Below are 22,726 nucleotides of genomic sequence, written 5' to 3'. Positions count from 1 at the left end.
ATGGGACGAGATAAAGGATTCCGATTACTCGGATATATCGGATAGGGATTTTTGATCGGTGGGCGTTGGGAAGAACGGCTCGGAAGGAACGCTGCAGAGGTCAAGTTTTCCCGTAGGTACAGGGTGGCCCAACGAAAATACCTCGATTATCCGGCTTCACAATGAAAATGTGGAAAATCACTGAGTCTCGTCAATTTCTGATTCGAGGTTTTTTTTTTGGTGTAGCAGGGGGAAAATCTGCAAAACAGACGAACACACCCTCTGCTGAGGGGGAACAGAGTGGGAATTCTCACTCTCTGAGCTCGAGACCCACTAAAAACCCTTAACTGCTTCTTCATAGGTTCCAGGCATTTTGCCTATTAACCAGTTGACTCTTATGGTTTCTGGACTCTCACACGATCATAGTCGTGTTGATAGTTGTATGCTGCCTATAGCTTTCATAGTTTAAGCTCTTCTTTGGTTACATTTAAATCCTTAACTGATCTCTCGGTCTTCGGTGGTAGGTTCTTGACCTTCTAGCTTCTTCCGTTGGATCGTAGTCGACTAATCTTCGTAGTTCCTCGTTTGGATGTTGTTTGGCTTTGTCGAATATCCTTTCCGCCTTTCTCTTCATAAATTCTGTAACTGGTTCCCATTCCAAGTCCTTGTAGATTTGTTTGTTCCTAACAAACCAGGGTACGTCCATCGCCATTCTAAGGAGTTTATTCTCAGTGGCCTGTATTCTCTTGATGTGGGTCTTGGCTGCGAAGCCCCATACCGCCGATCCATATGTGAGTTGTGGTCGCGCAATAGTTTTAATCATCGTCAACTTGATGTTCTTATTCATATGACTTCTTCTGCCTATGAGTGGATAAAGTTTACTCATTGCGGCTTTTGTTTTATCAACAGCACATTTGATGTGGTTTTTCCATGTAAGTCCTCTGTCAAGCGTCACTCCTAGGTATGTTGCTTCATTTTTCCATTCAACCTCTTCTCCATCAACTTCAAGGTTTTCTTCCATCCTCAATCTTCTCTTTTGCAGTAATATTGCTTGAGTCTTTCTTCCATTGATTTGGATTTTCCATTTGATGCACCATATGAGTAATTCATCTATGGCTTCCTGCAGTCTCCGGTGTATGATCTCTGGGCGTCGATGTCTGAACGCTATTCCTGTGTCATCTGCGTACAAGGTGAGCATATTTCTAGCATTCTTCGGGATGTCATAAACGTATATTACGTAAAGAAGAGGTCCAAGTACCGATCCTTGAGGCACTTCCGCTTCCAATTGTCTGGTTTGAGAGGTTGCTCCATCTATCTTCACATAAAAGTTTCTATTCCTCAGATAGTTCCTTATAATCTTGCATAGCTTGGTCGAATATCCTGCTTTTTTTCATCTTGTAGATTAGGCCTTCGTGCTATACTCTATCAAAAGCTCTCTCGATATCCATCAGAACTAATCCTGTGGCCTGTTTGGTCTGCATTCCTTCGGTGACGTATTCTATGAGCCGTAGTAATTGGAGTTCAGTCGAGTGTTCTCGTCGAAATCCAAATTGTTCGGGTGGAATTTTCTTCAACATTTCTGTTTCCTCATTCAGCCTTTTGGCGATAACCCTCTCGATGACTTTTCCTAGTGCTGATAGTAGGCTGATTGGTCTATAATTGATTCGACGGGGAACAACTTTTCCTCTATATACATTTCCGTAACTTCAACCCTTAACGGGGGTGACCACACCTTGATTCTGAATAAGGATGAGGGGTGTTGCGATACCTCATGTTGAAGATTTTATCGAGTACTAGGTATCTGATTTCGCTTTAAAATTTCCATCGATAACGAAATGACAGGTGAAATAGTGGGTGAGTACTTACTTTTGTGATTATCAAATGCTGGAAATGGGCAACCTTCACTTCCATTCAGTAGGGGGAGTTCGGGAGACTTGCTCAGGTAGGAGACTTGAACCACCTCAAACATTTCAATTCAAATTTTGCGCTGCCGTCTTCAACACTTATGACGCGGAACGCGGACAGGGGGGTTGACGGGACTTTTCCCTTCGCTATCAGTCATGGCGCGTAAGCCCTTGGGGTACTGAAGGGAAAGTCCCGTCAACCCCCCCTGTCCGCGTTCCGCGTCATAGGTGTTGAATCCGAAATCTCTTCTTTTCTATCAGTCATGGCGCGTAAGCCCTTGGGGTAGAGAATAGGAGATACCGCTCGTAGTGGAATCCCGTAGTTGCGCTAAAAATAGACCTTTTCTTCGCTATCAGTCATGGTGCGTTATAGCCCTTGGGGTAGCGAATAAAAGTCTCGAATAGACCCGCCCTGGTTGAGTTTCATTTCTGGAGGAATACAATTAGTCCTTAGTATTCATTCCGTCAGTTCTGGTTGGCGCATTTTATTGAACCTTTGATTTTTTTTTAATGCACCCGGTATAAACTTTATAAAGTGCTCGTGACCGGATAGAATTTCCCGAATGTATGTTCGCTTATAGAATCACTCATATGTCATACCTACACATATCTCCCTTGTACATATAATTAGTTTCCGAAGGTGTGAATAAACTTTTACATAATTCGATTTTGACTTCTTCGTTATCGCTACCACCCTAGATAACAGCGAACTCTGTCTCCGACTAGCAGCTACTCTGGTAGGTTTGCTATTCTTCCTATTGAAAAGAATAGCTGGCGCTCGAGATTAGTTTTCTCCGAGGTAACCACGTTACAAAAAATGGCGACATACTCGTAACAAGGCACAACTAGTGGCGGTTCCATTTTGGCCGCCATCAGAACATTTCGGGAGTGAGAGGGTTGAACGTGATTTTGTTGTTAGGAAGTAAGAAATTGAATAAATTTAGTTCGTTACACTGTCTAAAAAGTTTAATAGGTGCGCGGTGTTATTTATCTCAGAATTCTGAGATGCAAGTAGGAATACTGAGGTGAAGTCATTTTTCTAAGATACTACTGGAAAACTTGTAGAACTTCCAAGATACAAACCAGAATTCTAACGTCTAACTCGGAGTTCTGACTTGTAAGTCGGAATTTTAACTGGTATCTCAGAATTCGGATTCATCAATCCATGAAAATGTACAAACAAAAACGAGTTTCAAGAGAAGGAAAAACTAGGGGACAATTTTGTTTTGTACCTCAAAATACTGAGCTAAAATCAGAATTCCAGGATGAATTTATCACTTGTATCTCAGAGTTCCGAATGGTAAACGAATGTCGAAATTCTGAGAAACTGTTTTGACCTGTAATTGAGAATTTTGACATTTACCTCAGAATTGTGACTTGTATCTCAAAATACTCATCTAGAAATCAAAATTCTGGGATAAAATTCAGAATTATGCCTTCAAGTTGTATCTCAGAAAAATTACTTCATTTCAGTATTCTGATTTGAGTCTCAGTATTCTTACTTGCATCTCAGAATTCTGATAGAATTCAAATGAGAATAGTGATATCTATACTTCATTCAAATTTATTTCAGCAGTCGGTTGGCCATGAAATAATTTTCTCAATTTTTTGTAACTAGAACGAAGTTAGGTTGGCACTCATGAAATGTCGTTAATGTCATAACGCCGTTGCCACAACTAATATCAATTTTTATTACAAAAATGCCGAAAGTGATTGAAAAAAAAGACAGAACATATTCAATGTAAGAGAATTTATATAATGTTTCATCTGAATCTAAACGACATATATTTCAGCTGGATATTTCCACAATCAGAAAGATTGTGAATGAAGAGGATGACAAGAATTTCCTTCTATTGGGAGACCCAAAAAAGTGGTGGCATTTGAGAATTTTATGTTTGAGTGAATTAATGCGAAAAGTTTACTACAGGATTTTCGATAAATGTCATTGGAGAATAATAAGTTCCCTAAAATGGATTTTTCTATTTTTCATTTGACTTGTCCTACACAATGTAAATGTCTTAAGGTACTAATAAATACCTATAATTATTATTATTACATCAATGTATTAAGATGAATAGCCACAAATACGCGCAAGTTGCCCTGTTACTTGTTTATTCATGTGAAATTTTTGTTCAAAGGTGAAGTTCATCTTAACTTGAAACTTCCTTAAATTCATTTTACTTATATTGATGCAAGATTTTTTGTTGAAGAATTTAACATTCTTGTAGTTATCTGTTAATTCCTTCGGGAGATACCCATTACCAACCACTGCATCATATGCATTTCATCTTTGAGTTAATATTTTTGAAATCTACAAATGATGTAAGCCAAAGAAGATAACGAACATCTCCTCAAGCTAGTGCATATTCTGATATACTGATCTCTTGTATTTTCCATGCAAATAACTGGATTTGGTATGACTTCAATGAGTTTGTATAAACTTCAATTATGTTCGTCACATATTTTCCGAAGAGATTCGACATAGTGATAAAATACGTAATAACAGAAACTTTTACGTAGAACGGGCAACATAGCGTTGATTTAAAACCCAAAAATGTTTTGACAAGCTTCATAACCCCACATTTACGTACTATACAGAGTGAAATGTGTCAAATCTCCATGGCCAACCGACTACTAAAATAAAAGTGAATGAAGTATACCAATGAATGCGAGGAAATGCAAAGGTTGCCAATAAAGCAAAAGTCTAACTACCCCCATCAAACGCGTCAAATCTGACGTGAGGGGGCTACAAGTGGGCACTATCAACTTCCCACCATCCGGCATGCATGCCATGACGAATTCGAAATGAATCGTAATTCAAATGGAGGATCCTGCGGATATGTCAAACAGAGCAGCCGGGCAGAGATGGTAGGATAGATTATTTTCCATAACACTGGATGTTGTTCTAATTAGAGCAGGAAAACGCCGCAGCTATGTGAAATATGATATTAGCTTCGTTAAGCATACGTTTGTTTCAACCCAAACTCTCGCTTCAAACATTTGAGGTTAATCCTTGAAATGCGTATATTCATCTAAAAGGTCTGGAGGGGGAGATTTTCATTAGTAATTGCGGGTATACGTTGCGTGTTGAATCGATGTGGCCAGAGCTGCTGTCGGTCTCGAGTTTCGCACTTGGTGGTGAGTTTACGTTGAATCGGTCCCTATTCAGAAGGGATAATCGATCCAGGGACATATTATGTGCGATCGTCCTGCTCATTTACATCATGAAAAATCTCCAAACACGTTGCAGAGCTCGTATTTCAGCAATGTGAATACTACGAATGAGTATTCACTCATCGGATACCTTAGGTTTGAAGGTTTTATCCATTACGGATCGCCAAACCTTACAGAGGACGTTCTAAATACGCCGAGATATTAGGATCAATGACCCAAGACCTTGGACCAGTCTCCTCTGAATGAGCTATCTCCTTGTGGTTTTCTGAGATCTGTGCAAGTGAGCCATAATTCATAGTGTGCCTCGAGGCAAGGTTTTGTCACCACCATCCTCGTGATTCATTTGAATGGACCATTTCGACCAAGAATCACGTGGTCAGCTTCGCGGAAGTCTTAATTCATCAACGACAGATCTTTATGAGCTCTCAAATCTCACCTTTATAGGTGCTAGCAAATCTATTCTTCCTCGATAAGATAAACGAACAGAGTAAAAAAAATCTGGTCTATTTCAATGCTTTTGGCTCATCGCCAGGTGCTTCAACCAAGGAAGACCATGCCCATCCTTGACGCGACTGTCAATTCTTCCGTCTGTTGGGGATGAGGCACAACATTGAAGCCATGTTCAAGTGAGTTGGAATCTGTAGCTTATAGGAGACTTCCTGGTCGTCCCTGCAAGCATCACCATGTGATCTAGTGTTTCATCCTCTTCTCGATAGAATCCACACTCGTCAGTTTCCTCAAGACCCATTCTCATAAGGTGTTTCCTGAGAAGACGTTTTAAAAAATCCAGTAAGGAGGTGTAGCATATTCTTAAAGAACCAGAGATTCGTCTCAGATCACAATACTCATAACAGTATTTGGGGAGAGAGTTCCCTTTCTGAGGATCCCTTTCTTCTTACCATTTTTGTCTTCTTAATCTTCTCGTCATCGGGAAGATTCGCTGATGGACTGTACCTAGTCAGTGAGACCCAGACTTTATGATGAAAAGATGTGAGATCTAGCCTTTGTATTATACCGTTCTCTTCTGGCTTACCATAGCGTGAAATCCAGCTTCTTGTTAGGTTAGGAGCAAGTATCTCTTTTTCGATACTTCATTAGATTGTAAGAGGATGTATTGATATCTGGTTAGCCTAGACCAGTTCCACACATAAAAAAATATTGCGTTACCATAGCAACGAACAATAACTCATTAGAAGTGTCAGTGTGAAGTTTGAGGTCAACAAAGTAAACCAGAGTTGCGCAATAAATTAAAAGAAAGAAGATGTCCACCGAAATTGTGAAAATCTAAAAATTGGAGTATCGAGTCATCATCAAGTACCTGTATTTAAGAGTGTTAAGAGGTGAGCAGATTTAAGCCGGAGATATGCTTAATACCCTTGGTAATCAATATCCGTATGCGACCGTGAAAAATTGGACTGCAAGCTTCAAAAGAGGTGAATATTCCATTGAAGATGATGACCGATCGGGAAGGCCAGTTTCTGTATCAGACCCCGAAAATATCGATGCAGTTCATGACATGATTTTATCAGACCGTCGAATTGGGCTAAAGCACTGAATATTTCATACGAACGCGTTCATCACATAGTTCACGTCAATTTGGACATGAGAAAAATTGCTGCAAAAGGGATCCCCAAATGTTTGAACGTTGACCAAAAGTGTGCAAGGGTAGAAGCATCGCGTTCGATCTGTGCTCGATTTGAAAACGATGTAGACTTCTTAAAGCGAATTGTTAATATGGATGAGACTTGGGTACATTTCTATGATCCAGAAACAAAGCAACAATCGATGGAATGTGGCGACACTCTGGTTCTCCAAGACCTAAGAAGTTTCAAGTCCAAAGATCTGCTGGAAAAGTTCTTGCTTCAGTTTTTTGAGATTTCCATGGGGTAGTCATGATTGATTTTTTGGATAAGGGTAGAACAATAACCGGAGATTACTATTCGACATAACTGACCACTGTACAGGAAAAAATTGAAGAGAAAAGACTCGGAAAGCTATCCAAAGGTGTTTTGTTTTTGCAAGACAACGACCCTGCACACAAATCTCTTGTTGCCATGCAAAAAATTCGGGATTTAGGGTTTGAATTACTAGAACACCCCCCTTACTCACCAGATTTGGCTCTATGCGACTATCATCTCTTTCCTCAACTGAAAAAAAGTTCAAAAGGTCGTAAATTTTCTTCCAACAAGGAGGTAATGAAAGCTGTAGAGGTCTGGTTTGCAGTGCAAGAAGAAACATTTTTTTGAAAGGTCTAGAGACGTTGCAAGTTCGCTGTAATAAATGTATCCAATTAAGAGGAGAATATGTTGAGTAATAAAATATTTTGACATTGAAATTTTGTTTGGTTCTATAGTAGGCTAAGAATCTTGAAAAAAGAACATATTTCCACTATGCGAGTAGCTTTGTTGTCTCGCAGATGGATCTCGAATCCAATACAAATTGTGGGAGATTCTTTCAGCGATCTCTGGAAACCAGGACTAAGCTTAAAACAATCCTTCCTACTTTATTTCGATTTTCTGAACGTGATCAGTCATCTGAAGACTTGATTGATGATTGATACAAATCGTAAAAACTGCAATGTTTCAACACCTTCGAATACAGCCGATTTGTATGGAATCATATTCGATATTCCTCGATCCCTGGAGACTTCAACAGACGCATCCATCCGTTTGTACGTCTCAGGAAATAAGCAGACATGAATGGGAAACGGATACAAGACGGATTGACTCCCCCTCAAATCGACAGCATATCCCTGGCGTCTTTCGTACGAAATAGACCGGGGGAGAGCGAGAAATTAGGCGAGATGATGATGTTTCATGGATCGCCATAATGGCCTTCAAGATTTAGTCTGGTCCCACGTGGAAGCGAGAATCTTAATTCCGTTTTTATGATTGCTCAATCTCGGACTGGTTGTAAAAGTCCACAGACGTCGTAAAATTCGTCAGTTTTGGTCTTGTTTGAACGCCTCCCTTGGAGAGATTTGGTTATAGCGTCATAGATTGCTTATACAGACTGAATCTTGCACTGAACAACCTGAACTGACGCTATTGGTTCATTCAGAAACAAAAAGGAGGTGCATCAAAGAGATGAAGCGAGGGACGTGGCTGTCTTAGGTCATGTAGCAATGAATTCTATCCTTAGTACTAGGAAATGTCTGATTTATCTGGTGTTTCAAGCACGAAAATCATGAGAATCCTTAAAAAACATAAATCCCATCATAATAAGATACGATTGGTTCAGGAACTGAATGATTAACGCTAATCGAAACTACATGTTTGATATCTGTTTTTCGGACGAGTATTCATTTTACCTTAACGGCATTCTAAACCGGCGTAACTGTATTGATCAGATGAAAGTACAAGATTATTACTACTGAGAGGCCACCCAGATCACCGGATCTGGATCCACTGGACTTTCTTCTATGGGATTGAAATTTGCAATTTTAGAAAAATGGAAAATTGTACTTTTTTCATTTTACTTGCAGAAGAATCCCACTCTCAGCTACAACGAAAGTAGAGATAATACGTACTTTTTCAATCATTATCGTATTAAGAAAGTAAATGAATGGACTTACCTCACTGAATTGCCGGAGTCATTTGTGTTTCGACAATTTCCACTCAGATTTTTCCTGAAATGAAGGAAAAATTACTCTAAGTTATCAAGATATCGATGTTTTCAATGCTATAATGCATTGTAAAACAAAAATTACCATAAAATACGAGGATGTATTGAAAAATTCTTAGGATACATTTATCACAGCGAACCTGCAACGTCTTTAGACCGTTCAAAAAAAATGTTTCTTCCTGCTCTGCAAACCAGACCTCCACAGCATAAATTACCTCCTCGTTGGATGAAAATTTACGACCTTTTAAAGTTTTTTTCAGTTCAGGAAATAGATGATACGCGGATTAAGCCAAATCAGGTGAATAAGGGGGGTGTTCTAGTAATTCAAACCCTAAATCACGAATTTTTGCATGGCAATATGAGATTCGTGTGCAAGGGCGTTGTCCCGCAAAAACAAAACACCTTTGGATAGCTTTTCGCCTCTTTTCTCTTCAATTTTTTCCTGTAGAGTGGTCAGTTATGTCAAATAGTAATCATGAATACTCCATGGCAATCCCAAAAAACTGAAGCAAGAATTTTTCCAGCAGATTTTTGGACTCGAAATTTCTTAGGTCTGGAGAACCAGAGATTCCATCGATTGTTGCGTTGTTTATGGATCGTAAAAATGTACCCAAGTCTCATCCATAGTAACAATCCAGTTTGAGAAGTCTACATCGTTCTCAAATCGAGCACAGATCGAACGCGATACTTCTACCCTTGCACACTTTTGGTCTATATTCAAACATTTGGGCATCCATTTTGCAGCAATTTTTCGCATGTCCAAATTGACGTGAACTCTATGATGAACGCGTTCGTATGAAATATTCAGTGCTTCGGATATCCGTTTTAGACCAATTCGACGGTCTGATAAAATCATGTCATGAACTACATCGATATTTTCGATGACCCAATCGGTCATCAATGGAAAATTGACCTCTTTTGAAGCTTGCAGTCCAATTTTTCACGGTCGCATACGAAGGACATTGATCACCAAGGGTATTAAGCATATCTTCGTAAATCTGCTTACCTCTTGAACCTTTTAAATACAGGTACATGATGATGGCTAGATACTCCAATTTTTCGATTATCACAATTTCTGTGGACATCTTGTTTCTTTTAATTTATTGCATAACTTTGGTTTACTTTTCGACGTCAAACTTCACACTGACACTTCTAATCAGTTATTGTTCGTTGCTATGGTAACGTACACTGAACAATAAGTGATGCTCCTGACATGACAGATGATTTACATATCTTCCTTCTCCATAGAATGTTATTTTAACCCCCGTACAAGCTACCAAACTGCAGGAAATAAACGCCATTTTCACAAACACGTCGACACGTATACAAAACCAAGAGTAAGGTGGAAAAAATTTTCAGGCAAGTGCGAACTTTTTGTCCGCACTATACGATATATGTCACTGATAAATATCATGAAGATATATACTCTTAGTGGCTACACGTATACTCAGCCTCTGCGACCCCCATAAATATCGGTTATTGCCTCCACTTGCCTTGATGAACGGTCGCTTGGCCCTTCGGAAGGACCATAATTATTTTTTTTTCGCAGTTTGATATTGAGTGAGAAAATGGAGTAAATTAACACGGATATATGGTGGACTTTTGAATTATTGGTGTAATATTTTGTTGGAACACACAGTGTTCTTGGATTCGACAATCTCAGTGCAATTCGCAGGTTGTAATGAATACAGGGTGGGTCGAAACCAACTGTCCGAACCATATCAGAAACATATAATTTATTTTTAATATAATATAATAGGTCTATGATCAAAACACACATCCTTTCATGAAATTTGTCACGATGTCAGATATTTTTTGTAGGTTTTTTGAAGTCTGCATATCCCAAAACATAAACTGTGAGGAATATTATGAATACTGACGAGACTTGAGCCTGCTCAAGTTTTTCACGAGGAATCGTTACGTGATTTTTGAACGCTCTTCGATTGAAGCATACGTCGCATACGAAATTAACAAGTCTAAGCAGACATAATGAGCGGACTGACACTTGAATTCCTCCAAAAGTAACGAACACAATTTTCTACTGCCTGATACGCGCCATTCAATGAAAGGCTGAAGGAGCAGTGAAATGGGGTAGCCTCTCTCTCCTCGTTATTTCCATTTCTCCCCGATCAGAACTGCACGAAGCCAGAAGGAAGAATATTCCATAAATATTTCCGGGTCTATGCGTAAACTGAAATGCTCCTCATTGTTCGGATGGCCCTTTCAGAGATGAAGCTCGTGTTCTTTGCTAACGTAAGTAATCCTTATTATTGGAAAGAGCAACGTTTTGTGTAAACTGTACCTAATTGAAGGGTGTTTCGATCCTAGAGAGAGATTGGAATGGAGCGTAATTTTAGCTGTATCATAATGAAGCATGATCAAAGATTATGGAGTTAGGAAGATAGGAAACGAAGCGACTAAAGTGATGTGAGCGCCATCTCGTGTTCCACATGTGTTATTAGGTCCAGAAGACTTTAAATATTAATTTGATGGCCATTTGCAGAAACATATGATGAACGACTTGAACAGTGAATCAATTAAATGATCGTCAAGACAGAACGACTGCATCGAGCTCCATGAAATCTTCAGATTTATTACTAGAAGTGTTGCTCTTTCAGAATATGTATCACATTTCCATCTACGGTTAGTTTCATTGAGGAAAAATCTCATTCCATTCGTTGCTGTATCCCGTTACCGGGAATAAATCTACAAAAAGAAGACAACAACAAAAAAATTAAAGGTGCGAACAGACTTGTAATTTCTTAGGGCTAGTTGCGACTGTGTGCCCTCCTGTGACTGAAGAGACCCAACCGTGACCTGCAGATCCTTCCACACTCAGAGCATGGATAGTCACCAACCAGATCTGACCGCCGCTGTATTCTTCTCGAGTCTCCATTATAACTGTGTTCCAAAGACCTCCACTGTGACCTGTCCAACGCTAGTTGTTCCCAGTTATGATTGGCATTAACTGATTTTAGGGATTGATATAGTATATACTTAAACCGCTTATACTGGCCTCCTGGTTTTCGGACTCCCTCTGTGAATTCGCCATAGAGAGCTATTTTGGGGAGTCTTGCGTCTTGCATCCTCAAAATGTGGCCGCTCCATCTGAGTCGGGCCCTTGTTACTTGAGTCTCAATTGTTGTACAACTCGCGCGTTGCAAGACTTCTGCATTCTAAACTTTGTGGAACCATCTGATGTGCATTATTTGTCTTAGATGACGTTGTTGCGTTTGTTCAAGCTGTTTAATATGTCGCCTGTAGGGCGTCCAGCTTTCGCTTCCATAAAGAAGCGTTGGGAGGACGACTGCTTTGTAAACAGCTGTCTTGGTCTTCAGATTGAGGTCGTGATTTTGAAACACTCTAGCTTCCAGAATGCCCGTGATGCAGAACTGATAGGGTTGTGTAGTTCCGTGTCTAGGTTAGCCCTAGTATTTATGAAGCTTCCCAAGTATTTGAACTGCTCGACCTGTTCTAGAGTTTCATTCTCCAGACTGATATGTGTTTGAAGGCTTTCTGGCAGACTTACCAGGATTTTGGTTTTGTCGATATTGAGTCTAAGGCCCAAAGCTTCGTAGATATGTATGTTTATAGGTGTCCAGCATTATCTGTAGATCCTCTGGGCTGCTAGCGATAAGTGTGCAGTCGTCTGCATATTGAAGTTCCGTGATAAACTTTGAACAGGTTCTTGCTCTGAGGCGCTTCAGGTTAAACAAAAAGATGATTAAATAATTGTCAAGATCGAACAGCTGCATCGAGCTACAAAAAATCTTCAGATTTTTAACTAGAGGAGTTGCTCTTTCAGACTATGTACACATTTCCATCAAAAAATTTTCAGAAAGATGTAATCTATGGAATAATCGTCAAGACCGAACGGCTGCATCGAACTCCATGAAGAATATAATTCGAAGCTTCAATTGCTATTATAATTTTATCGAATGAACAGCATCCGCTTATTCTCCACGCCCTTTCTTTCAGTTTTATCCAGTATGCAGAACTTCTGGAACAGTTTTTGGCGATTTCAATGGAAAGATGACCACTCAATTCATTCCAGATTTAGCCTTGCGTGGCAAGGATGACTCAGGGGGTTTTTACGTCCATTAATAGCCCAATTAAATCCGTTTTTCCTAGTCCAACTTCAAATCGACCGAATACACAGGACGTTATCGAGAAAATAAATTCCACCCCGATAGAATCGATCCCGCTGAACGGCCAGCGTCCCCTGGAAACTGTTGGGAAATCGAAGGGATACTCATGAAATAACCAAGAGATCACACAAAGCCGAGGTTTTCCCCGCGGCTTCGAGGTTCCAATAGATTTCTCATGTTGATTGAGTGATAAGCCCGGAGTTTTTCGTGTCAAGTGCGCCGTGTGGATCCGGACCGGCCGTATAAAACCGCCGTCTCAAATAAACACCGGAAAGAAGGAAAAAATCCACCGTTTTCGACAATAGATTGTCCGACGGCGGCGGCGACCGCAGCGGTCTCTGGCGGCTTACCGCCAGGCTCTTGTTGCAGGGATGCCGGAAGAGATAGGGAAAGGGGTCGGCGGGGTTTTGGTAATCCGGGCAACGCGTTAATCTGAGCTTGCTTTAGTGGCACACGAAGTCGGCGAGTAGTCGATGAACCTGTAAACCTATACAACAAAAAGCTCTCCCAACTTTCGGACGGTGAGCTTTTAATCAGCTATTTTTTCCAGTTTAAATTGGCTTCGGAGGGTTGGAACTGTTCAGGTGAGGGGGATTTTTCGATTTCCGATAATTGGGAATTGGCTTCTCGTTCACTCGGATACTGATGTGCTACACTATTCGCGAAATATCAACAATGAAAGTGGTAACAGGGGAATATAGACGAAATTACAAGATTTTAACACAAAGAGGTACATCAACCACTACCAGTATTTCAAAGTTTTTACTTCATCCACCCTATGATGCCATTGTGATTGAGAAACATGTTCATTGTCTCTTGAAACTCGTACAAAGATCGTTTCAGCCAAAAACAAGCAGTATTAGTAGGAGAGCAAATCGATAAGCCGATTTGCCTTGAAAATACCAAAAGGAAATCAATTCTATAAATATCTGTTATCGTTGTCACTTTTATCAAACTGACGTAAACCTCTATTTGCAAGAAACGTCAGCAGGGAGTTTATTCTGTGGTCGTGGATATATTCACAATGGACGTATCCAGGAACGTTTGCCAACCTTGTGAATAATAGAAAAAATTCTTTCAATGGAAACGTATTTTTTTTATTTATTTGTGCCTTTAGGTTGCTTTCATCATTTCACAATCCTTGGAATGTCCCCGGCTCTCAAATCCAAGTGATATAAAAGAAAATTTATACTGAATTTTCAAGGTGAGTTTGGACATTATTCAGGCGTTTTTTTTTCGTGTTTCGTGCATTATGTTTATGGTTTCATCCATAGACTAATTATTTATTATTAGACTATGGTTTCATCACAGAACGCCTCAACAACTAATTTGTTCTGTGATGAAACCATAGTCTGATAGTAAATAAATTATTAGTCTATGGATGAAACCATAAATATAATGCACGAAACACGAAAAAAAATGCCTAAATAATTTCGAAACTTACCTTGAAAATTTAATATAGTTTTCCTTTCATATCACTTGGATTTGAGAGACTTTCAGATATAGATCTTCATACAAATTTTTCGTCCTATTTTTCCAAATAAAAGACACCATTTAATTTTCCAACCTAATTTCAGGTATACCCATTAGATTCAGTCGACGAATTAATTGATATTTCTAATAGATGCTCTCTACATTGATGTCATTGCTCTCTAGATAATACAAGAGCTTTAGAGAATTTGACGAATCGAATCCAATTATTGTAAGTTGATTATTTTCAGTTAACTCGTTTGGATACGGCTTCGAGCAGATAATGAAGACGGAATACAGTTTGAAAGGTGGATATGGATTTATTTTATTGGCATTATCAGTCCACAGAAGTAAACAGTTGGTTGATTTTGATCTTTCAGTTTTTACGACAAATATTTTCGAACAAATCACTCGAGAGCGAATTCTACGAACCATATTTTTTATTTTTATTCCATTTGTTACAAATGTTTGTGGAAAATCTATGAGAAAATACCCCTTTAGTTGATTAAACGAGGATGTATTAATCCCTAATTAGCCTAGACCAGTTTCATGCATAAAAAAAATATTGCGTTACCATAGCAACGAACAATAACTCATTAGAAGTGTCAGTGTGAAGTTTGAGGTCAGAAGAGTGAACCAGAGTTACGCAATAAATTAAAAGAAAGAAGAAGTCCACCGAAATTGTGAGAATTGAAAAATTGGAGTCTCGAGCCATCTTCAAGTACCTGTATTTAAGAGTGTTAAGAGGTAAGCAGATTTACGAAGATATGCTTAATATCCTTGGTAATCAATGTCCTTCGTATGCGACCGTGTGAAATTTGATTGCAAGCTTCAACAGAGGTCAATTTTTCATTGAAGATGATGACCGATCGGGAAGGCCAGTTTCTGTGTCAGTCCCCGAAAATATCGATGCAGTTCATGACATAATTTTATCAGACCGTCGAATTGGGCTAAAACGGATATCTGAAGCACTGAATATTCAATACGAACGCGTTCATAATATAGTTCACGTCAATTTAGACATGAGGAAAATTGCTGCAAAATGGACCCCCAAATGTTTGAATGTTGATCAGAAGCGTACAAGGGAACATCGCGTTCGATATGTGCTCGATTTGAAAACGATATAGACTGATCAAACCGAATTGTTACTTGAGAGAGACTTGGGTACATTTCTAAGATCCAGAAACAAAGCAACAATCAATGGAATGGCGACACTCTTGTTTTCCAAGACCTAAGAAGTTCCGTATCCAAAAATCTGCTGGAAAAGTTCTTGCTTCAGTTTTTTGGCGAACCTGCAAAGTCTCTAGACTAGTTTCTACTTGCTCTGCAAACCAGACCTCCACAGCTCTTATTACCTCCTCGTTGAAAGAAAATTTTCGACCTTTTAAGCTTTTTTTCAGTTAAGGAAAGAGATGATAATCCGATGGAGCCAAATCTGGTGAATAAGGGGGGTGTTCTAGTAATTCAAACCCTAAATCACGAATTTTCCGCATGGCAACATGAGATTTGTGTGCAGGGGCGCTGTCCTACAAAAAAAAAACACCTTTGAATGGCGTTCCGCGTCTTTTCTCCTCTCTCTCTTCCCAAAAAACTGAAGCAAGAACTTTTCCAGATACAACATGAAGGATCCTCATAGAAATTAATGAGGAAGTCCCGTCGATGCTCACACAGAGTTATCTCAATCAGGACGAACTAGCCAGAATTCATAACGCATAACTAATGCTGGCAAACAATGGGAAAACCAAACATTCCATTTTCAGCGAGCGTTCGAAGATCTCCGACCCAATCTGGCGATCCTTTGTGCCTCTGGGGCCAGTCCGCGTCTTTTCGCTTTCCTTTTATGCGCCTATATATGGTCGAAATTCCTCAGGGGAGTTGGAAAATATTTGCTGAACCGCATCGAATAATTTTGATGACACTTTTATAACCGCATCATTTTCGGATTTCATCAAGGTTGGAATCACTGCTTTTGTCAACTTCTGGGTCAGCCAATAGAGGAGACATGTAGTAATATTCTTACTATTTGCACTACCTTCGAAAGAAATCATGAACGAAATAAGGATTCGCGTTACGAGTATTTGTTAACTGCCTGACGTCATTTTGGGTTCGTTAGAAAAAACATCGGGTAACGAAAGTCAATAAAGAGTTTTTTTTTCTCAACTTTTCCTTAGGTTCCAGTTTCCAATCTCCTCGTCTACTCAGCATCGTAGTTAATGTTTACTGGATGGTTTTTCCTTTATCGTCACGTCTCTGTGAAGGTTAGCCCATGGCACTGTTTCAAATCATGAAGTAAATGTTGTTTCGACGCCTGCTACCCTCAAAAAATCGTTACTTGTACATACTCGAGGGTGATAGATTTTCATACAGATGGTTAATTAGAGTGTTGTAGACGTGTTGACCCATTAATCTGACACTAATCAAGGGGGGTTTTCTTAATCTGACACTTTGAAGATGATAAAAATGCTTTTATCGAATATTTCCCTCCCAGTACCTCTAATCGTTTTCGTATTCATTATGAAAGTTGTAGATAATAAAATTCTACACAACTTTTGTCTGAAGTAATTTTACATACACTTAACCGTTCTCGAGTTAGAGGGCGATAAGGGCGAGAAGCTTAGCCACACATGCGAAAGGGCAAGGTCAATGTCAGGGGGGTGAAACTCCCTCTGTAATGACGTGAACCGAGTGAACTGCTGCCATCTCTGAAAGGTCAGCGAATTAATATGAAAAAATGTGAGTTTCCTACGCTGCTAATTCTGCGCATGAACTAGAGTGACTTTGTAGCATAGACTAGTTAATCTTTGATTCTGCGCTTGTGTGTGAAATTGATATGTCAAATGATCAACATTCGATTTCAAGTTTGTTTGTTCATTTTATTACAAGTTTTCGTTGGGAAGAAATATTGTTGTGTACCTAAATTCAAGAGCAACGAGTAAAAGTGAAAGAAGAGAGAAAAAATTGCCTGTTCTTATGGTTCCTTATAGAGTTATGGTTGGCATAATTCTTCAGAAGCCGGACTATTAGGAATTCGAAGAACAAATCTTTTCTGATTACGTAGGATGTAGTACCAAAGAAGAAGTATGATTTTCTCATGAAGCGCTTGATATCTTGTCCAAATTTTAAGTATTTCAGCTCATAAAAGATAGATAAGTTTCATTTAACTGTTTTCTGTTTGTTTATCAATCATATATTCTATTGTTTTTCAATTATCATATGTGAACATTTCATCTAATAAATTGTATGTATGAACTCAGAGTATTATTTGTTACATAGTTGTCTCCAAATAAAATGAAATAAAATTACCTTATCAAAGCGTAAAGAGCGCTCTCGACAAATTAATCGAGATTAGTCTGCTGACGTTTAAGAGATGGCGCTTTTCTTCGTAACAAAATTTTATCTAAGAGTTTCCCATCTATAGTGTTTATCTATGGTCAATGTAGAATCCCAGTCTAATCTACAATTGTCAAAATGACAAGGTATTTCTATGATGACAATTTCGAAATTAGTCACGAAAATTTTAGTATTGTCTGTGACTGAACCTTAGAATGTACTATTTTCCAACGAGTGAATTTTCGCTTCAGCATGTATCGCTAAACACCTCGCATTAATCGCCATATATATCAAAAACATTTAAACGTAGAAAAAATTACTTGGGACAAAATTTGTAGAAAATGTTATGCTCTACAACTTTTATGATGGATACGAAAAAGATTTGAAGCACAGGGAAGGTGATAATTCAAAAAAACTGATTTTTGTGATCTTTATGGCCAATTTTTATTGTTTCGGCTTGCTAAAACTGTCAGATTATATTTTTTCCGTTATTCTTGAATCATTAGCTTCAAAATAAGAAAAAACGCCACCGCGCTCGAGAATGTATACTTCATTCACTTTTATTTTAGCAGTCGGTTGGCCATGGAAATTTGACACATTTCACTCTGTATAGTACGAAAATGTGGGGTTATGAAGCTTGTCAAAACATTTTTGGGTTTTAAATCAACGCTATGTGGCCCGTTCTATGTAAAAGTTTCTGTTATTACGTAGTTTATCACAATGTCGAATCTCTTCGGAAAATATGTGACGAACATAATTGAAGTTTATACAAACTGATTGAAGGCTTACCAAATCCAGTTATTTACATGGAAAATACAAGAGATCAGTATAATATCATAATATGCACTAGCTTGAGGAGAGTCAATGTTCGTTATCTTCTTTGGCTAACATCATTTGTAGATTTCAAAAATATTAACCCGAAGATGAAATGCATATGATGCAGTGGTTGGGAATGGGTATCTCCCGAAGAAATCAACAGATAATTACAAGAATGTTAAATTCTTCAACAAAAATCATCTTGCATCAATATAAGTAAAAAGAAATTGAAGGATGTTTCGAGTTAAGATGAACTTCACCTTTGAACAAAAATTTCACATGAATAAGCAATTAACAGGACAACTGGCGCGTATTTTGTGGCTATTCATCTTAAAACATTGATACAATTATAATAATTAGGTATTTATTGGTACCTTAAGACATTAACAATGTATAGGACAAGTCAAATGAAAAATAGAAAAATCCATTTTAGGAAACTCATTCTCCGATGAAATTTATCGAAAATCCTGTAGTAAACTTTCGCATTAATTCAGTCAAACATAAAATTCTCAAATGCCACCACTTTTTGGGTCTCCCAATAGAAGGAAATTCTTTGTCATCCTCTTCATTCACAATTTTTCTGATTGTGGAAATATCCAGCTGAAATATAAGTCGTTTAGATTCAGGTAAAACATTATATAAATTCTTTACATTGAATATGTTCGCTACCGTCTGACGTATTGAGGATTTCAGAATATCAGGGTATAACCATTTGAATGAGCGGACCTGAATTCTAAATAGCACTTCCTGAAACCCTGTCTCTTTTTTCAATCACTTTCGTCATTTTCGTAATAAAAATTGATATTAGTTGTGGCAACGGCGTTATGACATTAACGACATTTCATGAGTGCCAACCTAACTTCGTTCTAGTTACAAAAACTTGAGAAAATTATTGCATGGCCAACCGACTGCTAAAATAAATTTGAATGAAGTATACACGTGACGTTTTTTATTTGCAACTTTAGCGCGCTCCCACACATTTTCGTCACGCTTAAATTGTCAGATTAAGAGAATATAAACTTTTCAATATGTAATTAACCACATATATCTTCATCTCCCCAACTAAAATGCACGAAAAAATAACCAGTCATCATTCCCGGCGACTGGTACTCCTCGGCGACAAAACGGACATAATAGAATAACAGAAAATCCCGAATCGCTGCAGGTGGGATGTTTTCTTATTCCGCTCGCCGTTCGCGAGACTAAGGAACATGTCTTCTTTTTTGAAGTCGGCTGAGGGGAATAATTCAAAGGCGGTTCCCTTTCGCGGCCGTAAAGGAAGCCGTTTTACGAAAGCAGAAAATGCACAAAAAACGCTTTACTCGCAACCACGTAGCACACGTTCTGTAAGAGTCCTCAAATTGAATTATCGGTGTGGTTTCCGTTATCCCGGAGAGGGCAGGTTAGGGTTTTTTTTTTGCTACGTGCGGTCTCAGATTCCGAGCGTGGAAACTGTCTCTTGCATGTTGCATCTGTAATATGCGAGATGATTGTTGGATGTTGGATGAAAATTCTACTGTTTTATGTCGTCGTTGATTGCTACTCTGTCTTTTTGGTACCAGACGTTATTACATGTGTAATTGAGGTGTATAAATATCCCGAACCCGTTGTTTGAGGTAAATACCCCTCCTGTTAATGCGAATAAAAGGGTGAGTCTTTGACTCAAACAAATACTTCAACAGTAGATTCTTGAGGTCAAAAGAAATACTTGCTTCCCATACCATTTTTTTCGATTCGGCCCTGATGAAAAGATATAGCCATTTTAAGTGACCTGATGCATCTAATCCGATGAACTTGGTACTGAACCATTCATTGTCCAGCCATTGGAAAATTGGGTACTTTGGCTGAATGCAACTCTCTTTAAAAAATCCACAGATGTGTACTGTCATAGATTTAGCTTGTTATTATAAAGGGAATTTTATTTCTTCAGGGGTGGCAAGGCTCATTATGAAAACTTAAAATAACTATATCTTTTTATCAGGGCCGAATCGGTAAAAATGGTATAGGAAAAAAGTGTTTCTTTCGACCTCAAGAGTCTACTGTTAAAATATTGGTACGAGTCAAAAACTCACCCTTTCTAACCCTGTACGACTCTTTCCGAATCTTTGTTTTCTACCTCCATCCCCACGCAGCTCTCGCTGTATAAAGCCGCGTAAAAATGCTCATCCATAACTCCCGGAAACATTTGATCCAACCAGCCACCGACCCCACGGCGATACGGGGGATCATGGCAGATTAGCCCGCTTCATCAGGTGAAGCCATGCCCGATTTCAGTTCACGCTCGAGTGCCGTTTGGTCGTGCATGCCGAAGTGGATTTTTGTGCCTCGCCGGCCTCGTGCGGATGTGTGTGTTTTGTTCGGGGGCCCCGAATGTGCCCTATCAACGGGGCGGCGAAGTCATCGATCGTCGTATTTACGACGGCGACGTCGGGGGACGCAACCCCGGCGTCGTCGATGTGAAGAAATACGGAAGATAAGCCCAGAATAAACATTGCGAATAACGAGATCCGGTACAAGGGACGCGATTGATGGCAGACATCGGTTTTCATTACGCCCGTCATTATTGAAAATTCGGCGGCGTTGGTAGGGGTGAGGTGTTACGAAGCAGGCGGGCGAGGATTTAACGTTTCCGATCGGCGGGGAGGGGGAAGGCTGATTTTTGAGCGTTTATCTAATGCAGAGGTGCTCAAACTGGCCATATCAAGGGATTTTTGTGTTGATTTCATAAAAAATAAGCCGAATCTGATCTACACGGGGGGTCTTTGACTTGTACGAATATTTTAACAGTAGATTCTTGAGGTCAAAAAAAACACTTTTTTTTATACCATTTTTTTTTATTCGGCTCGGTTCAAAAGATACAGGCTGTTGAAAAATCATAAAAAAATGTTATTTTTAGTTACTATCAGATCGTAACACTTGTTGATGTATTCATATCAGCGGGTGGTATGCATCTGAATTTATCCTCATTATTGTATTCATTCCTTATTATTTTTGCAATAATGTTTTAGGGTTAGGTACCATACAGGTTGTCACAAGGTGTGTGGCCTATTAGACGGTAAGGGAAAACGGATCATAGGATTTTTCTTCAATTTTTTTTAAAGTTTCTAAAACTAAAACATTATTAAAATATTGATGGCAGACATCGGTTTTGATTACGCCTGTCATTATTGAAAATTCGGCGGCGTTGGTAGGGGTGAGGTGTTGCGAAGCAGGCGGGCGAGGATTTAACGTTTCCGATCGGCGGGGTGGGGGAAGGCTGATTTTTTAGCGTTTTTCTAGTGCAGGGGTGCTCAAACTGTCGATCGCGTGATATTTTTGAGTTGATCTCATAAAAAATAAGCAGAATCTGATCTATATGGGGACAGTAGCGTACCGTAGGGGGGGGCGGTGGGGCGGTCCGCCCCAGGCCCCGCACCAGCATAGGCCCCCAAATGATGGGCAAAAAAAAACCAAACATATTTTAAAAAAAAATTTAAATAACTTATCAGGCCCCATGACGGCAAAGACCTCCACATTATACAAATGGTTAGTTAGTTATTGTTCCGTCAACATTCAAAATACAGTCCACTGGGCAGCTTTCACTCAAAGCTTGCGCAAGTACAATGCGCACGGACAAAAACGGTTAAGCGAGCTGAGGCGTCTGTTCATCCCGAGACAGAGGGTCCTTTTCGCTTTTTTTTTGTAGAAGAGAGTCGGGAAGAACTTGTGAATAAATCCTTAGAATATGCGACCACCACCTGTGGTGAAATGAACATTGACATCGAAAGTAGAAATCGCAAGCGAGTCAAAAAGATGATGCAAGGAGAAAATGCTCAGGATGCAGGTTTGACTCCACAGCAAGAATTGAAGCGATCTATGTTAGAGTGTATTGACAAGTTTCATGTAGAACTGGAAAAAAGACTAACATCGATGAACGATGTATATGAACAGTTGAGTGCTGTTGTGCACTCAGAAAACTTGGTGAGATCAAATGATGAAACGATAATAACCCATATACATCAGTTCACAGCTACTCACAATGATTTAGAGGAAGACGAAATGTTGCCAGAAGTGAAGAGGCTCAGAAGGCATCTGAAGGCTTCTGGCATAAAAATTGATGATGCAGCCACATGGACATCACTACAAATGCTGAAGTTCATTATTGAAATGGACTTTCGTGAATCACTGCCAAACATAACAGAGGCACTCAAACTGTTTCTTACGATTTGTGTGTCCGTGGCTTCTTGTGAGAGGAGTTTCTCAAAACTGAAATTGATCAAAAACTATCTCCGTTCCACAATG

General features: G+C 39.2%; 1 protein-coding gene across 2 annotated transcripts in view; it reads right to left on the bottom strand.

Annotated features, from left to right (window-relative positions):
* Positions 1-22,726, bottom strand: part of LOC123309846 — a 211,947-nt gene that overhangs the window by 148,366 nt on the left and 40,855 nt on the right. For both annotated transcript variants that reach the window (XM_044893132.1, XM_044893133.1), the window contains exon 2: positions 8,632-8,685. The gene's annotated coding sequence lies outside the window, so the exon portion shown is untranslated. The remainder of the gene's footprint in view (positions 1-8,631; positions 8,686-22,726) is intronic.

The sequence above is a fragment of the Coccinella septempunctata genome, chromosome 3, assembly GCF_907165205.1.
Source record: "Coccinella septempunctata chromosome 3, icCocSept1.1, whole genome shotgun sequence".
In the NCBI taxonomy this organism is placed as follows: domain Eukaryota; kingdom Metazoa; phylum Arthropoda; class Insecta; order Coleoptera; family Coccinellidae; genus Coccinella; species Coccinella septempunctata.
This window is presented reverse-complemented; position numbering and strand designations above follow the sequence as displayed.